General features: G+C 41.3%; 1 protein-coding gene across 4 annotated transcripts in view; it reads left to right on the forward strand.

Annotated features, from left to right (window-relative positions):
• The first annotated feature begins 648 nt into the window (after positions 1–648).
• The window catches only part of LYPD6B (LY6/PLAUR domain containing 6B), a 174464-nt gene continuing 158077 nt past the window's right edge, over positions 649–17035 (forward strand). For 2 of the 4 annotated variants that reach the window (XM_053215034.1, XM_027055820.2), the window contains exon 1: positions 651–862. The gene's annotated coding sequence lies outside the window, so the exon portion shown is untranslated. Of the gene's footprint in view, positions 863–17035 lie in introns of all 4 variants that reach the window. The other 2 variants (XM_053215037.1, XM_053215036.1) reach the window with 2 other exon arrangements.

The raw sequence follows: 17035 nt of genomic DNA on the forward strand, positions 1-17035 counted from the left end.
GTACAGACAGGATGGGTGGCTTGGAAGCCTAGCCTCTTGACTCTGGGTTCTTGCTGGTAAAGCAGGAGAGATGCTGGAACAATTCTGGCTTGGAGAGACCATCAGAAGGCTGGACTCAGAAGACTGGGCCACACCTCATTTGTGCACCAGAAATTAAATGAGCACACGCATCGTTCAAGGCTCTGGTTATTTAACAGTGTACAGAGGAGGTTCCTCCCCTTTTGGGGCTTACAGTCTAGAGGTGGGGGGGGGGGACACCACGATCTGAAATGATCTTATTTATAGCTTAATGCTCTTCTACAAAAGGTTTTGGGGCTCATCTGAACCCACGTGGGTGAGGCGGGGATGGCTTAAATGAGGGATGGTCAGAAAAAGCTAGAGTTCTTCCAGTTCTGAACTCATTGTGCCCTTGGCCCAATCATTTTCACCCCATAGGTCTCAGTTCTGGGTTTTCAATTTATGCATCCCACAAAGAAAGGGGTTGGCTTCCATTCTTGGCGCTGGCTTGGTCGGTCGGTCGGTCGGTCGGGTCACGCTCTGTGGCCCATCTCCCGCGCGGGCCAGGATGGGACCAGGCCGTGCCTTGGCTCCCTGCCGCCTCCCAGGCACTGACCGACCCTATCAAAAGATCCCTGAGGTTCCCAAAGGAGCCGGGGCTCCTGGCGGCTCGCTCGCGGGCGGGGCCCACCTGTCCGGGCCGGGTCCCCTCGCGGGCGCCCCAGGTGGCTCGGGCGGGGAGGAGCCGCGCCCCGCCCCGCCCCGCGCGGCCGCAGCCAACGCGGGCCCCCGGCAGGCGCGCTCGGAGCCGGGGCCGGGAGCCGGGCTGGTGCGCGGAGAGGCCCGGCGGGCGCGGGCCGCGCAGGTGAGCGGGGCGGGCGCGGCCAGCTGGGGGCGGTGGTCGGCCGGGGGCGGCGGGGCAGGTGAGCCGGGCGGCGCGGCTGCGGCGGGTTGTGCAGGGCCCGCGGAGCAGAGGAGGGCTGGGGTCCCGAAGTCGCCGGGAGGCGAACAGCTGGGAACATCTGGACTGGACGGGGGGCGGGGGCAGGGGGGCCCGGGAGGGTCTCCTGAGTGGCCAGGGCGCCGCCGAGCACCGCTTGCGTGGCGCTGGTGGGGAGAGGAGAGGCTGCGCGACGGGGCTGCCGTGGAGAGCGCGGGGCTGGGGCGGGGGTTCGCGCCGCGGAGGAGCCGAGAGAACTCCCGCCTCTCCCTCTGCGGCGCCGCTGCTGTCTGCCCGACTCCTTACTTTTGCTGGTGCTGGTGAATAAGCGACACATGCACAGGGGTTAGTTCTCTACCCGGGGCTTCCGAATGGCTGAGTGTGCGCGGCAGCTCTGACTCGGGGGCCTGAGGTTGGGAGGCTGCAGGGCTTTGTGCCTGGGGGCGTTGTGCCTGGGGGTTAACGGGTGGATGGGCGGCCCGGCCAGTCGAGGGAGAGGGGGAAAGGACTAGAGTGCTGTTTAAATTCCGGTTGCTAGCTGTGTGGCCTTGAGCAACTTACTTAACTTGGCTGATTGTTTCCTCAAAGGCAAAACGGGTATTATAATCATTAAAATAGCCTTAAGTTATGTGATATTCATCAAGTCCATGGCACAAAGCTTGCTGGAAGTTCTCTCCGTTTTTCCCCCCTATGTGATAATGTAACACTTTATGCCTCCCAGAGGTCGCCACACATTTCTGAGCAGAAGGGAGATCCAGGAGGCTCAGATTACCCTTTTTTAGGGGGAACCCCTGATGGTGGTGGTGGTGTGTGTGTTTTGGGGGTCCCTTTTTTTTCCCACTCTTGATTTGTTCATTGCTAGGCCGCCTCCTCACAGTCTTCCTGATACCATCCTAGAGGCAGGAGAGGTGCCAGGACACAGGCACTTAATATTGCCTGATGCAGTACAGAAATTGATTGGGTTACATGAATGAAATAGGCTGAGGGCTCTAGCTTCAGGCATAGCTATATCCAGGGGCTCAGATAAGGCTGCAGGACTCATTCTCTCTCATACATATCTTGGCTCTTTTCACCCTCTGTGTTGACAGGTTTTTGGTATGGTGTGACAAATAGCACTGGCACCTGCAGATTTATCTGCTTCTTCAGAGAGAGGGGGTGGGTGAGGTGGGGGTGGAGAGAGTCTTTCTCTTCTTGCAGCTCCTTTATCCTTATAGCAAATCTTACTGGTAAACTAGACCAAAGCCAGGCCAAGCCATCTCGGTGGATAGGGAGTGGGTTTCCATGATAGGGGTGGATATTTCACCCTGGTGCCACCAGTGCCTGGGGCATTAGTTCAGCTCCAATTCAGCTGTTGGAGATTGAGGAGGGGCAGTTCCCAGTGCGCAGATGAAAATAGGACATGTCCATTGATTGCACTGTCTCTGCCTTTGCTCACGACCACCTAAACGAAGTCCATAGTAGAGTGTAGACAGCCTGGGTGCCGTATTCAGTCTGTCAGTCATTGTCTTCATCTAAGGCATGGAAGGCATCCTGTGTGTTCGTCTTTTCATTCATTGTTTTGCTGTTCATTCATTCAACAGACCCAAAATGGAGTCGCTCGGGCTAAGCCCAAACTGAGACTTAATTACAGTATCCCAGGGCCTCTGCCAAGGGTGAAAATGCTTGCTCTTGAGAAGCTCACAGAAAGCAGATGCAGAGATGACAGTGCCTGGAATTGTTTAACTGTCTGGGGATGTTGTGAAGACTTCCCGAGGAAACTGTAGTTGAGCTCTAAATGGGAGATGGCAGGGCTACTCTAGGAGAAAAAGCCTGAGGGGCTTTCCAGGCCACGTGGTGGGATGTCAGTGCTTGCTGTTGTAAATAACACCGTTAGGTGAGTTACTTAACTGCGTCACTTAAGAAGTATGGAGGTGGGAAGTTCAAGCGGTCACGGCTCCAGGCTGGATTCTCTCGGTTTTCCCTGCTCTGCCACAGGTTGACTGCAGCTGCGTCACGGCTTCCAGGTGATAACATCCCAAGCAGAAAGGGAGGGCTTGCTTCTCAGTGTTTCTCTAGATAACAAAGGATGAAATTTCCCAGAAGCTCCCTATGGCATTAGGCAGAAGGATCACATGCCCACCCTGAATCGGTCACTGATAAAGGAGAAGAAAGCGGGCTGTGATTGTGTTGTCCAAGCCATCTTCTGCAGCTGAGAGAGGGGCTCGGCTTCCCTGAGCACATTGATGCCCCTGTCTGAACAAAGCTGGAGCTCGGTTGGCCAGGAAGGAAGCGAGACTGCCTACCAGGCTGCTCGTCAGGCCGTCAGTCAGTGGTTTCTCCCACAGGCGGTGACAGATGAAGAAAGGCCTGGCCTGTCCGGGCAGTCAGAAGTTCAGTACAATACAAGTACAGGGCGTGGCTGAGGGGAGAGAGGAGCTGAGGCTGGAGACAGGCAGACGCAGGAGTACCCCATGTTAGAGACCACGCTGGCTGTCACTAAGAAGTGTAAATCTTGGTCCCATTTCTCCAAGAACTTACACTTAGAACCTGGAGAAGTTTTTCTGAGTTTTTCATAGTCTTGTTAGAACGGCAACAGTGGCTTACTCCATGGTGATGATTCTGTAGGGGTGGCTTAGGGTAGGGGGTTTGGGGCTGCATGTACGGTTTGAAAAAGCCTCACAGCTGTCCTTCTCTGCCTTCCACTTCCCACTAACTCCCCTTCACCCTCTCCCATATCCCCTGCTAAGAACACTTGCTTGCTCTAAATCATGGCTTCGTTTCAGTATCGTTAGCTGTCTTCAAACTAACAGGCTGGGACTTGGTGCACATGTAGTTAGTGGTAGATCTCCGATGAGAAAACAGTTCTCCTGACAGTAAATCCAGTGGATGAATACTCAACAGTTCTTTTAGTAGGAAACCACTCTATTGCCTATTGCTTTTAAAGCCTTTAGGCTGTTTTCATTTGAAGTATGAAGTGAGTGCTGCTTTTTGTTTCCATTTGCTATGGTGGACACTGGTGGGCATTTGGAGTTACAGTGGGCAACCAGGGATGCATCCTCGGTATCTCGTTAGCACAGAAATTGGCAAAAAGACTCGGTCACTAATCTGGAAGAAAGGAGGGAGTGGAGGGCAGCATATTTTGTTGTTTCCACCGGCAGTGCTGCTATGGGATGGCCAGGATCCTTGGGAAAACATGAAGGGATGGGGTAGGGAGAGATGCCTCGGGAAGTTGTTGATTCACAGCTGTTTATTGAGCATCGACTTGTGCCGGACCCTGTTGTGGGTGCCGAGGATAAAAGAGTACAGGAGAAAGACAAAGTCTCTCTTCTCATGGAACTTACAATCTGCTGGAAGGAGACCTATTTATTTATGTTTTACCTCATATTTCAGGCGTTGAGAAGTACTATAAGAGAAATAAAATAAGTTTGCCAGAGGGGTGGGTGGTGGAAGGATGGGCGGAATGAGCGAAGGGGAGTGGGAGATACTGGCTTCCAGTGATGGAACCAATGTCATGGGGATGAAATGTACAAATAAGGGACATAGTCAATGATATTGTAATAGTGGCATATGGTGACAGCACCTGTGCTTGTGGTGAGCTTAGTGGTAATGTGCAGACTTATTGAATCACTGTGTTGTACACCCGAAACTAATGTCACATTGTGTGTCAAATATACTAAAAAAAAAAGACTCTAAAAAAATAAAATAGCGTAAGAAAAGAGTGCAATAGTTGGAAACAAGCTGGGCATAGTGCTGGAAATCTTCAAGGTTTATTCTCTCTCTGGTTTCCAACAGAGAAGTATGGCCTGAGCAGGTATGATATTGGGGTGGGGGCGGGGTGGGGGATGGGGAAAGACATTCACTTGGAAGAGGGTTACATATTGAATAACTTGATCTTAAAAGATTTCTTTCATGCAGAATCTCTTTGTTTCTTTGTTGTACCTCGCATTGTTCCCAAACGTGATTTACGGTGACTTACAAAATATGGTACCAGGTGACAAGAAATAAGTGTAGAAATATGAGCAAAGGGGAAATAAGTCTTTTCTTTCATCATTGGATTCCAAAATTGTTTAGCTTTGGTATCAAGGAGAAGGAGGAAGTACGTGATTAAAAATGTGATTCATGCTCAGGGGTCATTATTTAAAAGGTGAGAAAGTACATTTTTATGCCTCAGAAAGTTATAACTCATTTGGGGTGTGTTTAAAGAGCCAATTTTATTTGATGGGAAAATTAGTCTCTTTACTAAGGACTTCTGTAAAATTTATCTCCCGAGTTGAATGAAAACTAATAGTTTCTTTTTTTTTAGGTCAATATACAGTACATCAAAGGTTAACAGGGATCAAAAGCCTAATTCTGGGTCAAATTATATGGTACAAAAAAAAGTTGGTGAGAAGTTATGTTTGGGCCCATAATGGACTGGAAAAAAATATACACATTCAAATAAAAGTTTCTAGCTTTTAAATGTTATGCAGTGGTAATTTTGAGTGCCTATTGGGTTGTTTGTTTTCTTATTGTTGAGTTTTGAGAGTTCTTTACATAGTCTAGATATAAGTTCTTTGTCAGAAGTGTGGTTTGCAAATGATTTCTCCCAGACTGTGCCTTATACGTTTATTCCCTTAACAATGTCTTTCTCAGGATAGAAGTTTTTAACTTTGATAAACCATTTTATCAATTTTGATAGAAGACTTTTGTTGTAATATCTAAGAATTCTTTGCCTAACCAATTATTTTGAAAAATTTTTTATGTTTTCTTCTAGAACTTTCATAATTTTATGTTTTACACCAATGTGATCCATTGGGTTAATTTTTGTATAAGTTGTAAAGTGTGAGTCAAGGAATTTTCTTCTTCTTCTTCTTCTTCTTCTTCTTCTTCTTCTTCTTCTTCTTCTTCTTCTTCTTCTTCTTCTCCTCCTCCTCCTCCTCCTCCTCCTCCTCCTCCTCCTCCTCCTCCTCCTTCTTCTTCTTCTTCTTCTTCTTCTTTTTCAATTTGTCATGTGAAACTCCAGTTGTTCTAGCATTATTTGTTGAAGGGACTATGCTTCCCTATTGAATTGTCTTGGCATTTTTGTCTAATATCAATTGGTCGTAAATATAAGTCTTTATTTCTGGACTCTCGATTCTATTCTGTTGATTTATATGCCTATATTGTGCCAACACTCCCTCTCTCTTGATTATTGTGACTTTATAATAAGTTATGAAAGCAGATAGTATAAGTCTTCCAACTTTATTTTTATCCAGAATTTTTTGTGGCTCTTTTAGTCCTTTCCATGTAAATTGTAGAATCAGCTTGTCAATATCTGTAAAAAATCGTGCTGGGACTTAGAATGGGGAATTGATCCTATACATCTTTGTGAACGTATAGTTTAATTTAGGAATAATTGACGTCTTTACAATATTGAGTTTTTCAGTCCATGAAGATGATATGTCTTATCTTTTTTTTATTTATCCTTTTTGATTTTTCTATTAGCATTCTGTAGTTTTTAGGATATAGATATTGCATGTGTTTTGTTAGATTTATACTTAAGTATCTCATTTTTGGGGTTGCTATTATTGCTAGAATATAGAAATGCAATTTTTTTAAAATATTGACATATTCTGTTACCTTACTAACAGTAAGTAAAGTTACTTATTCTAGAGGGTTTATTTGTAGATGCTTTGGGATTTTCTACATAGTCTTGTCATCTGTGAATAAAAATCTTTACAGTCTGGATGCCTTTTAGTTATTTATTATTTGCCTTGTTGCACTAATTATGAATTCTAGTACACTGTTGGATGAGAGTGGTGAGAGAGAACATTCTTGCCTTGTTTCTTTTCATGGGGGAGAAATCATCAATTTTTCACTATTAAGTATGATGTTAACTGAGGATAGATGCCTATAATGTTAAGGAATTTCCCTTGTATTCTAAGTTACTGAGAGTTATTATTATGGATGGATTTTGAATTTTATTGAATGCCTTTTCATCGATTGACAAGATCATGTGATTTTTTTGTCTTCATATTTAATACAGCAAATTCTATTGATTGATTTTCACATGTTGAGCCAGGCTTGTATTCCTGGGATAACTTGACTAGGTTGTGATGTATTTTTGGAAGAGACTGTGCAAGATTGGTATTATTTCTTCCATCATCATTTGGTAGAATTCATTAATGAAACCATCTGGGCCTAGAGTTTTCTTTGATAGAAGGTTTTTACTACAACTTTCATTTCTTTAATAGGTATAGGACACTTTACCTATTTCTTGATGAGTTTGGGTAGTTTATATCTTTCAAGAAATTGTTCTACTTCGCCTAGTTTGTCAAATTTATGGAGATAGAATTGTTTGTGGTATTGTCATATTATCCACTTAATGTCCATGGAATCTTTAGTGATTTTCTCCTCTCATACCTCATACTGGTAATTTGTTTCTTCAGTCTTTTTCTTATTCTGTATAGAAGTTTATCAATTTTATTGATCTTTTCAAAGACCCAGATTTTGGTTTCATTAATTTTGTCTGTTTTTCTGCTTTCATTTTTATTGCTTTTTGTTCTCTTCTTTTTTACATCATTCTCTTTGCTTTGGGTTTAGTTTACTTTTGTGTTTTCTTAAGGGATAGCTTTTATTACTGGTCTGAGATTTTTCTTCTGTTTTAATATAAGCATTTAGTGCTATACATTTTCCTTTCACCACTGCTTTAGATGCATTCCACAATTTTATTATGTTTACTTTCATTTTCATTTATTTAAAATTAAAATATTTAAAAATATTCCCTGAGAATTCTTCTTGGCCCATGTGTTATTTGAAACTATGTCACGTGATTTTTTAAGTGTTTGGGAATTCTCCAGAAGTTTTTCTGTTATTGCTTTCTAGTTTATTCCTTTATTGTTTCACAATATAATTTGCATAATTTCTGTTCTTTTAAATTTGTTCACATTTATTTTATGTTCCAGAATATGCTCTCTCTTGGTGAATACTCAGTGTGTACTGGAAAAGGATGTGTATTTGGCTATTGTTGGGTAGAATATTCTGGAAATATTAGGTCTTCTGTGTCCTTATTGATTTTCTTTTCACTTGTTTTCTCAATAACAGAGAGGCATGTTGGAGTCTTCAAATACAATTGTTGATTTTTCCATTTCTTCTTTTTGTTCTATCACTTTTTCCTTCATGTATTTTGATCATCTGTTCTTAAGAGCATACATATTTAGGATTGTTATATCCTCTTGGGGAATTGATCCTTTTACTATTATATAATATTTCTCTTTATCCTTGTTAGTATTCCTTGTTCTGGGTTCTACCACTTTGGGTGTTAATAATATAGCTACTCCAGCTTTCTTTTTGCTAATGTTTGCATCCTGTATCTTTTATTTTTTTACTTTTAATTTGCCTATGTCTGTATATTTAAAGCAGGTTTCTTGTAGACCTCAGATAATTGGGTCTTACTTTTTTGACCAATCTTACAATATCTGTCTTTTAACTGGTGTGCTAAACCATTCACATTTACTATGCAATTAAACTTAATTAAGATCATCCATTTTTCTGCTGTTCTTTTTTTCTTTCTTTTTCCTATTTCTTTTGTAATGCTTATTTATTTTTGAGAGAGAGAGAGAGAGAGAGAGAAAGAAAGGGAGCCAAAGTTGGATGCTTAACCAACTGAGCCACCCAGGTGCCCTTTCTTTTTCCTATTGAGTCCTTTTTATGATTCCCTTTTATCTCCACTGTGGACTTCTTATTTATGTTTCTTTAACATTTTTAAGTGATTATACTAAAATATGTGTGTCTATATAAATAAATACATGTATATCTGTAATTCATCAGAATCTGCTTTCAAATTATAGTAAACTGTTTCCCATGTAGTGTAAGGACCTTAACAACAGTATATTTCTAATCCTTCTCTTCTATCCTTCGTGCTTATGGTTATCATCATTTTTCTTTTACATGTGCTGTAAATAAAACATTGCTATTATTTTTGCTTTAGACCAGGAGTTAGCAAACTTTTTGTCCAAAGGACCAGAAAGTAAATATTTTTGGCTTTGAGGCCACATTTGTTCTCTGCTGCATATTTTCTTTTTTTCTTCAACAACCCTTAAAAAATATAAAAATTATTCTTAGCTCGCAGGTGATACTAAAAGAGACTATGGGCTGTATTTGGCTTATAAACCATAGTTTGCTGACTCCTGCTTTAAACATTCAGTTATCTTTTGTAGCAATTACAAATAAGAAAAAGATGAATTGTTTTTGACTTTCATTTATTCCATTTCCAGCACCCTTCAGGTCTTAGTGTAGATCCAAGTTTCTGACATTATATTCCTTCTGTGTGAAAAACTTCATTTAGCATTTCTTGTAGTGTAGGTGTCCTGGCCATGAATTCTCTGTTTTTGTTTGTCTATGACCATCCTTATTTCTCCTTTATTTTTTCAAAGATATTTTCACTGGTATAGTATTTTGGGTTGACAGTTTATTTTTTCTTTTAACACCTTAAAGATATTGCTTCATTGTCTTTTTACTTGCATGCCTTCTGACAAGATGTCTTCTGTAATCCTTATATTTGTTTTTATATTTAATGTTTCATTTGTTTCCCACTGCATTGAAGATTTTTTTCCCTTGGTTTTCAGCTGTTTTAATATGCTATACCTCTGTGTGTGTGTATGTGTGTGTATGTGTGTGTATGTGTGTGGCATGTGTGCACATTCTTGGGATTCATCCTGCTTGGTGTTCTTGAGCTTCTTGGATCTGTGGTTTGGTATCTGTCATTGATTTTAGAAAATTCTCAACAAGTATTTCTTCAGATATTTTTTCTGCTCCATTCCCTTTTCTATTTATAAAATTTGATTATACCTAGGTTAGAAGTTTTGATTTGTTCCACAGCTACTGAACACTTTTGTCTTGTTTGTTTCATTCTTTTTGTTTCTTCTTGTTTTAGTTTGGGTAGTTCTGTTGGCCTATTTTCAAATTCACTGATTCTTTCCTTGGCTGTGTCAAATCTGCGGAAGCATGTTGAATGAGTCTTCATTTCTGTTACTGTGCTTGCCTTTCAAGTTATTTCATTTAATTCTCTTTTACAGTTCCTATCTTCCTGTTAAAATTATACATTTGATCTTTCATGTTGCCCGCCTTGACAATTAATTAAAGCTATTTAAAATTTAGTGTCTGATAGCTTCAACATTTGTGCTATCTCTGAGTCTGGTTCGGTTAGTTGCCATATCTCTTGGCAGTGTTGTTTTTCTCTTGCTTTTTGCATGCTCTGTATGTTTTGTTGAGAACTGGACATCTTGTACAGTATGTGAGAGACTGAGATAGTTTTTTTTTTAATTTTTATTTTTAGAAAGAGAGAGTGAGCGGGAGAGGGGCAGAGGGGGAGAGAGAGAGAGAGAGAGAGAGAGAGAGAGAGAGAGAGAATCCCAAGCAAGCTCTGCACTCAGCGCAGATCCCAATGTGAGGCTCCATCTCACGAACCATGAAATCATGACCTGAGCCAAAATCAAGAGTCAGAGACTCAACCACCTGAGCCTCCCAGATGCCTCCCAGTTTTTATGTGTGGAAATAGGAGTGCCTTTCTATTATTTCTGCTAGACCTTTAGTGTGGGGTGTTGATCGCTATAGTCAGGAGTTGAACTGGATTTGAGGTTTGTTGTTGGTATGGTTATTCTCAGTGCACCACACACTTTAAATTCCTCCTGTGATAGTTTGCTTTTAGAGTTGGGGCTGGTTTGTCAGCGTCAGCCTTTGCACTGTGCCTCGGAGTGGTCTGTCTCTGTGCTCTTTCAACTTTTCTAGAAGTACTTTGTTGTTATTTGTTACTGGATGTGTGTTAGCCAGTGTCCAGGTACATCTGTCTCAGGGACACAAGTGCTTGCCTTCTTTCTTCCTGTGGATATTTGGTTCTCCTCAGATTTAGGGCTAGTTTGTTTCCCTGTGACCTCAGCTTTCTAGTGGATTCAAGAAGGTTCTGGACTTGCCCTTTATCTGGCTTTTTATTTGTTGTGAGCATCAGAGTGATGCTCTTTTCAGCTCTTTACACCCTGAGCAGGAATTAAAAGCCTTGGTATAATGTTTTCTAGCCCTTTCTTTTTATGATCTTCATATAAGTCCTGGGGCTGTTTCCCTTCCCTCTGTGCTTTATAAAATGTCATTTATACATTTTATATCTACAAATCAGTGGTTCTCAACTCTTACTTGAAGAACATTAAACAAAATATAAATTTTGGGTGCCAGTGTTTTAATTAATACATGTTGGGACCCAGGTATGGGTATCTTTTAAAAGCTTCCCAGGTAATTCTGATATACATCCAGGCTGAGAACCATGGTCTTAAAACTTTTCCTTTCACAGAGGTATTATTCCAGCATAAACAACCAAATAAAATTCAGGCTATATACATTCACCCTTGTGACTCCATGAAATTATTTTCTCCTAATTGTGTGTTCAGTGATAGTTAATTGCCTGTGATCTAGACTGATAGTCTCGTAGAATAGGAAGGGAGCAGAGTTCTTCTTAATGCACTTTCTACTTAAATGAATATTCTCCATGACAATCTATAGCTTTGGTGGCCCTGCTTGAAGTCTTCTGGGGGCTGGAAACTCCAGTGTGAGATAGTTTTACTTGTTAGAGGTGTTTTCTTTCTATTGACTAGAAATATATCCATTTACAATCTCCCAAATAGTTTGCCTAATTCACAGCCTTGCAAGCTGTATGGAAAAATATCTGTTTGCACGATCTACTACGTGTTCACATGTGCATGCATACACACACACTCATACTCGTGACGGGTCTTTTATGAAACAGCATTTACTCGAAGTCTTGTACCTCTAGATTGATTTCATGACTCTCCAATGGGCTGTTTTTTGCAATGTGGAAAATGCTCATCCAGCCCATCTTTCACTAGACAAGCTTTCATTCTGAAGGCTTCAGGACAGCTCCCCTGGTACCTCAGAGTTTTCCTGTGTGTGGTGTGATGCTGGTTCCTTTGGCTGAGTTTCAGCTTCCTTGCTGCTCCAGCCAGTGTCATGCATTAGTTGGGCTGCAATGTCTAGTGTCCTCTGCAAATTGGTGGCTGAGTTAAGAGGCCAGGGCTCTTCAGGAGGGCAGATCAGTTCAGAGTAGAAGAAGGTTCTTTGTCTTTTTCTAGACACCATTTCTAGTCCTGTGGCCCCAATTTAGCGGGAGGTAAATCGAATGGTTCTTGAGGAACATTGTTGATGGCTTTGTAATTGTTATGTGTCCTCCCACGTTTTCATGTTAATCAGGCATTATCCTAATTAGCTCTATTTGCATCTTGATTTTCTGAGAGACTATGAACTCCTTTGAGGTCAAGAAGAATATTTCATTCTTTTTGTCCATAGTGATCAGACCAATAAAATTAATTTGTTGAAATAACCTCAGAAAATGATATTCCCAGTCAAGAAACTTTGGCTTTTTGGCATTATTGCCTTGCTAACGGTTGTGCTATCAGCCTTACCTACTTACCGACATACAGCTTGATAGCCGTGTATTTCCTTTGGGAAATAGATAAATTGGGTAATTCTTAATTTAATTTTTTTAAGACAGAGAGAGAGAGAGAGTGCATCAAGGGAGGGGCAGAGGGAGAGGGAGAGGGAGAGAATCCCAAGCAGGCTTCACGCTCAGTGTGGACCCTGATGCAGGGCTCAGATCTCACGACCATGAGATCAGGACCTAAGCCAAGATCAAGAGTCGGATGCTTAACTGACTGAGGCACCCAGGTGCCCCTAGATAAACTGGGTAATTTAGATGAACTTGTCACCTTAGTAGTCATGCATAAGACACTGTGGCAGGTGCTCAGTGAGATGCATAGTATTTTACAACTTATAGCTTGACTGGGGACACAGGACATGCAAGGTGGGTGTCATGAGTACTGTAGTGGTTATGTGCCCCTAGAGGTCACAGAGGAAAGAAAGGTCACACAGGTGGTCAGGAAAGACTTGATTTGGGCCTTGAAGGTAAGTAAGCATCCAACACATGGAATGGAAGGTGTTTTGGGGAGGGAGGATTTGGAGAGAGGAGTAAGCTATTTTAGTAGTCTCCCAAGCTCTACAAAATCTCTGCTGTCTCTGGGAGTGACTTGGATCCATAGGATCTGAGAGAAACTGTAGGTAAAATATGGAAGAAAATCTAATTTAAATGGTTTCTATAGCAAGGACAGACACCCACGGAAGGTGATATGCAGAGTGCCCCTCATCCCTGCCCCCCAGGTCTGAGCCTTCAGGGACTCTGACTCTGACGAATGTAGTTTATGTGTCTGTATCACTGGGACTACTTCTCATCATCACGAGGTTCAGCTTTCCAGAGGTCATTTCAGGGATGGTAGCCTTAGCAGTGCCTCTTTGTGACTTCCATCAAGTTTTGGAGCCACCATCCGTAGCCACTGACCTAAATTTTTTTCTACTTTCCCTTCTCTGAGGCCTTTTGAACAGATGTTATATGTAAGTGATGAATCACTAAATTCTACTCCTGAAATTATTATTACACTGTATGTTAACTAACTTGGATTTAAATAAACTTAAAAATTAAAAAAAAAAAAGAAATGTACATTCTCAAAGTATGCCACATCTACCATTCTTTTTTTTTTTTTTTCTTTTTTTGAGAGTGAGAGAGGGCGCAAGTGAGTGAGGGACAGCGAGAGACTCCCCTGCAGCCTCCACAATGTCAGTGCAGAGCCCAAAGCGCGGCTCGACTGCGCCCGAAGTAAGGCTGAAACTCATGAACCGCGAGATCATGACTTGAGCCAAAACCAAGAGTCGGTTGCTTAATGGGCTCAGCCACCCAGGCGCCCCCATCTACCACTCTTCAAGATCAACTTCCCCCATCTACCACTCTTCAAGATCAACTTCGTCTAGGAGACTGTCTTCTGAGTATTCTTGTTGGTAGTGAAACAGTGACACTGTCAAAATAATGCACAATTGGTGTCTTATTGAAAACATTCATTTGGGGACTATTTGCTATGATGGAAATAGGGATGGAAGTACATTAGGAAAAAGGCACTGTGTGTGTTACTTGTCCTTGAGCAAGGGGTGGGGACTACAGTTCTTAAGCAATAACAACGAGAATTAGAACAAAAGGGAGGGTTGTGAGTCACCGCCTGCTGTGCTGTACTGCAGGGTAGGTATTAGCATTACCGAGCAATGATACATCATACATTTCTCTTAGAATCCAGTGCTGGAATGGTAGTTGATCTCCTGGGAAGAACTGGGAAATAAAACAGTAGAGATCTAGATAATTCTTATATTTCTCTTTTTGCCTCGGCAGCCAGGAAGCCCAGAGCCAAATGCAAAAATACCCAACTGTAGTAATAATTTTATTTCAAGTTCTGAGTATAGAGATTTCCTGCCTTAAGTTATATGATTTTACCTTAAAAAAAATTTTTTTTCTTATTACCATGGTGATACATGTTCATTATAGAAAATGTGGAAAATAATAGATTACTCCACTAATCAGCTGTTTTCCACCACACAATAATAGTCACTGTTTTTTTTTTTAAGTTTATTTATTTGTTTATTTTGAGAGAGAGAGAGAGAGAGAGAGAGAGAGAGAGAGAGAATGCACAAGTGGAGGAGGGGCAGAGAGAGAGAATCCCAGTGCAGGTTCCACACCACTAGTGCAGAGCCCAACACAGGACTAGAACCCATGAACCATGAGATCATGACCTGAGCCAAAGTTGGACACTTAACCGACTGAGCCACCCAGGTGCTCCAACAGTCACTGTTTTAACCATTCTCATTTCTTCTAAGCATGTATGTATACCTCCTAAGCATGAAATGATACCTTTCATACTGTATTAAAACTCTTTTTTTTTAGCTTACCTTTATAATCATATTCTATGTCATTATATATTCATGTAAAACATTATTTGTGATGGCTGGTATATTGATATTTTCATCATGAGGATGTATCATACACATTTAGCTTGAACTCAGCTTTTTGCCATTATAAACAACTCTGTCATGTATGTTCTTATAGCTAAATCTCTGAGCACATCCAAAATTATTTCCTTAGAATAGAATTTCTTTTTTTTAAATTTTATTTTGGAGGAGAGGGCAGAGAGAGAGAGAGAGAGAGAGAGAGAGAGAGAGAGAGAGAGAGAGAGAGAATTCTAAGCAGGCTGCACGCCCAGCGGGGAGCCCAAATCAGGGCTTAATCCCACAACCCTGGGATCATGACCTGAGCTGAAATTGAGTTGGACGCTCAACCGACTGAGCCATCCAGGTGCCCCTAGAATTTCTAGAAGTGACATAATTAAATAATTAAATGAAATAAATAATATTTTAAAGGTCCTAGATATATATTTCTGTGCTGCCTGCAGAAAGCACAAACTAATCTATTGTATCACCTCAAGTTTTGAGAGTGCCTCTTCCCCAAGCCTCCTCCAGTACCAGGATTATTATTTGTGAAAATCTGTATTAGGAAGCAGGATTACTGGCTTTTGGTCAGGTGTGGAGGATTTGGAAGGACCCCATAAAACAACTATGAATCTGGACAAAATGAACAGCCTGTCACTCTGGTAATCTATCAAAGGCATATAACAATCTGGGAAGCATTTATTCTTGAAAAACTGCTGAACTTCGGGAAAGAACAGTAGGAGTCTATGGCAATCTTGCCTGCCCAGCTCGGTGGGCTCAGAGGTGTGCTCCTCAGTGAGGGAGACTGTGCAGACCAGCCCCTGTGCTGCCCAGATCAAAGGGACTCGCTCAGTTTGCAGTGTGGGGCAATGTCTGTGCCTTCAGGGTATTTCCAATATTCTGATCTTGTAAACTACTTTGCAGGTAATCTTTATAGCTAAAGTTGTGGCATTAGTAATTACTGATGGAGGGTACATTCTTAGACTTTGAATTATGGGATCAAATTCTATACCTTTTTTCAAAACTGTCTTTCAAGACATTTTACCAGTGAACACTTTCACCAGCCGTATATGCACATATCTTACCATAATTGTTATTTTTAAATTGAGACAAACATACATCCCATACAATGTACCCTTTTAAAGTATACAGTTCAGGGGCACCTGGGTGGCCCAGTTGGGTAAACATCCAACTTTGACTCAGGTCATGATCTCACGGTTTGTGGGTTCGAGCCCTGTGTCAGGCTCTGTGCTGACAGCTCAGAGCCTGGAGCCTGCTTCAGATTCTGTGTCTCCCTCGCTCTGCCCCTCCCCCACTCATGCTGTGTCTCTGTCTCAAAAATAAGTAAAACATTAAAAATTAAAAAAAAAATAAAGTATATAATTCAGTGGTTTTTAGTATATTCACAAAGTTGTGAATTATCATCAACATTATCTAATTCCAAGATGTTTTCATAACTTAACAAAGAAATCTCATACTCATTAGCAATCATTCCCCGTTGCTTCCTCTCAGCCCCTGGGCAGCCATTTTCATGGATTTGCCTATTTTGGACATTGCATATAAGTGGAATCAGTTATATGATCTTTTGTGTCTAGTTAGACTAGACTAGTTTTACTTAATATGATGTTTTCAAGATTTAAGTTTAATAATGTTTTCAAGGTGATAGCATAAATCAGGACTTCATTCTTTTTTATGATTGAAAAGTATTCTATAGTATGGATATAATACATTCTGTTTATCTACTCATCTTGATGGAGGTTTGGGTAGTTTCCATTTTTGGACTATTATGAATCATGCTTCTATGAACATTCATGCACAAGTTTTTTGTGTGGACATGTGTTTTGGGGTCTCTTTGGTATACACTTGGGATTGCTGGATCATATGGTAATTCTGTTTAACTTTTTGAGGAACCTCCAAATTGTTTCCATTTTACAATGTTGTAAAACATTGATGTTTGTACCATTTTACATTCCTGTCAGCGATGTTGTGAGGGTTCCAATACCCTCACATCTTCGCCAACACTGTTTATTGTCTAACTTGATGCTTATGGCCATCTTTGTGAGTATGAAGTAGTATCTCTTTGCAGTTCCAATTTGCATTTTCCTAATAACCTATGACGTCGAGCATCTTTCGTGTGCTTATTGGCCATTTGTGTATCTTCTTAGGAGAAATATTTACTCAGGTCCTTTGCTGATTTTTTAATCCAGTAGTTTGTCTTTTTACTGTAGAATTGTAAGAATTCTTTATATGTTCTGGTACTAGACCCTTATCAGATATATGATTTGCAAATATCTTGCC

The sequence above is a fragment of the Acinonyx jubatus genome, chromosome C1 (assembly GCF_027475565.1).
Source record: "Acinonyx jubatus isolate Ajub_Pintada_27869175 chromosome C1, VMU_Ajub_asm_v1.0, whole genome shotgun sequence".
Taxonomy (NCBI): Eukaryota; Metazoa; Chordata; class Mammalia; order Carnivora; family Felidae; genus Acinonyx; species Acinonyx jubatus.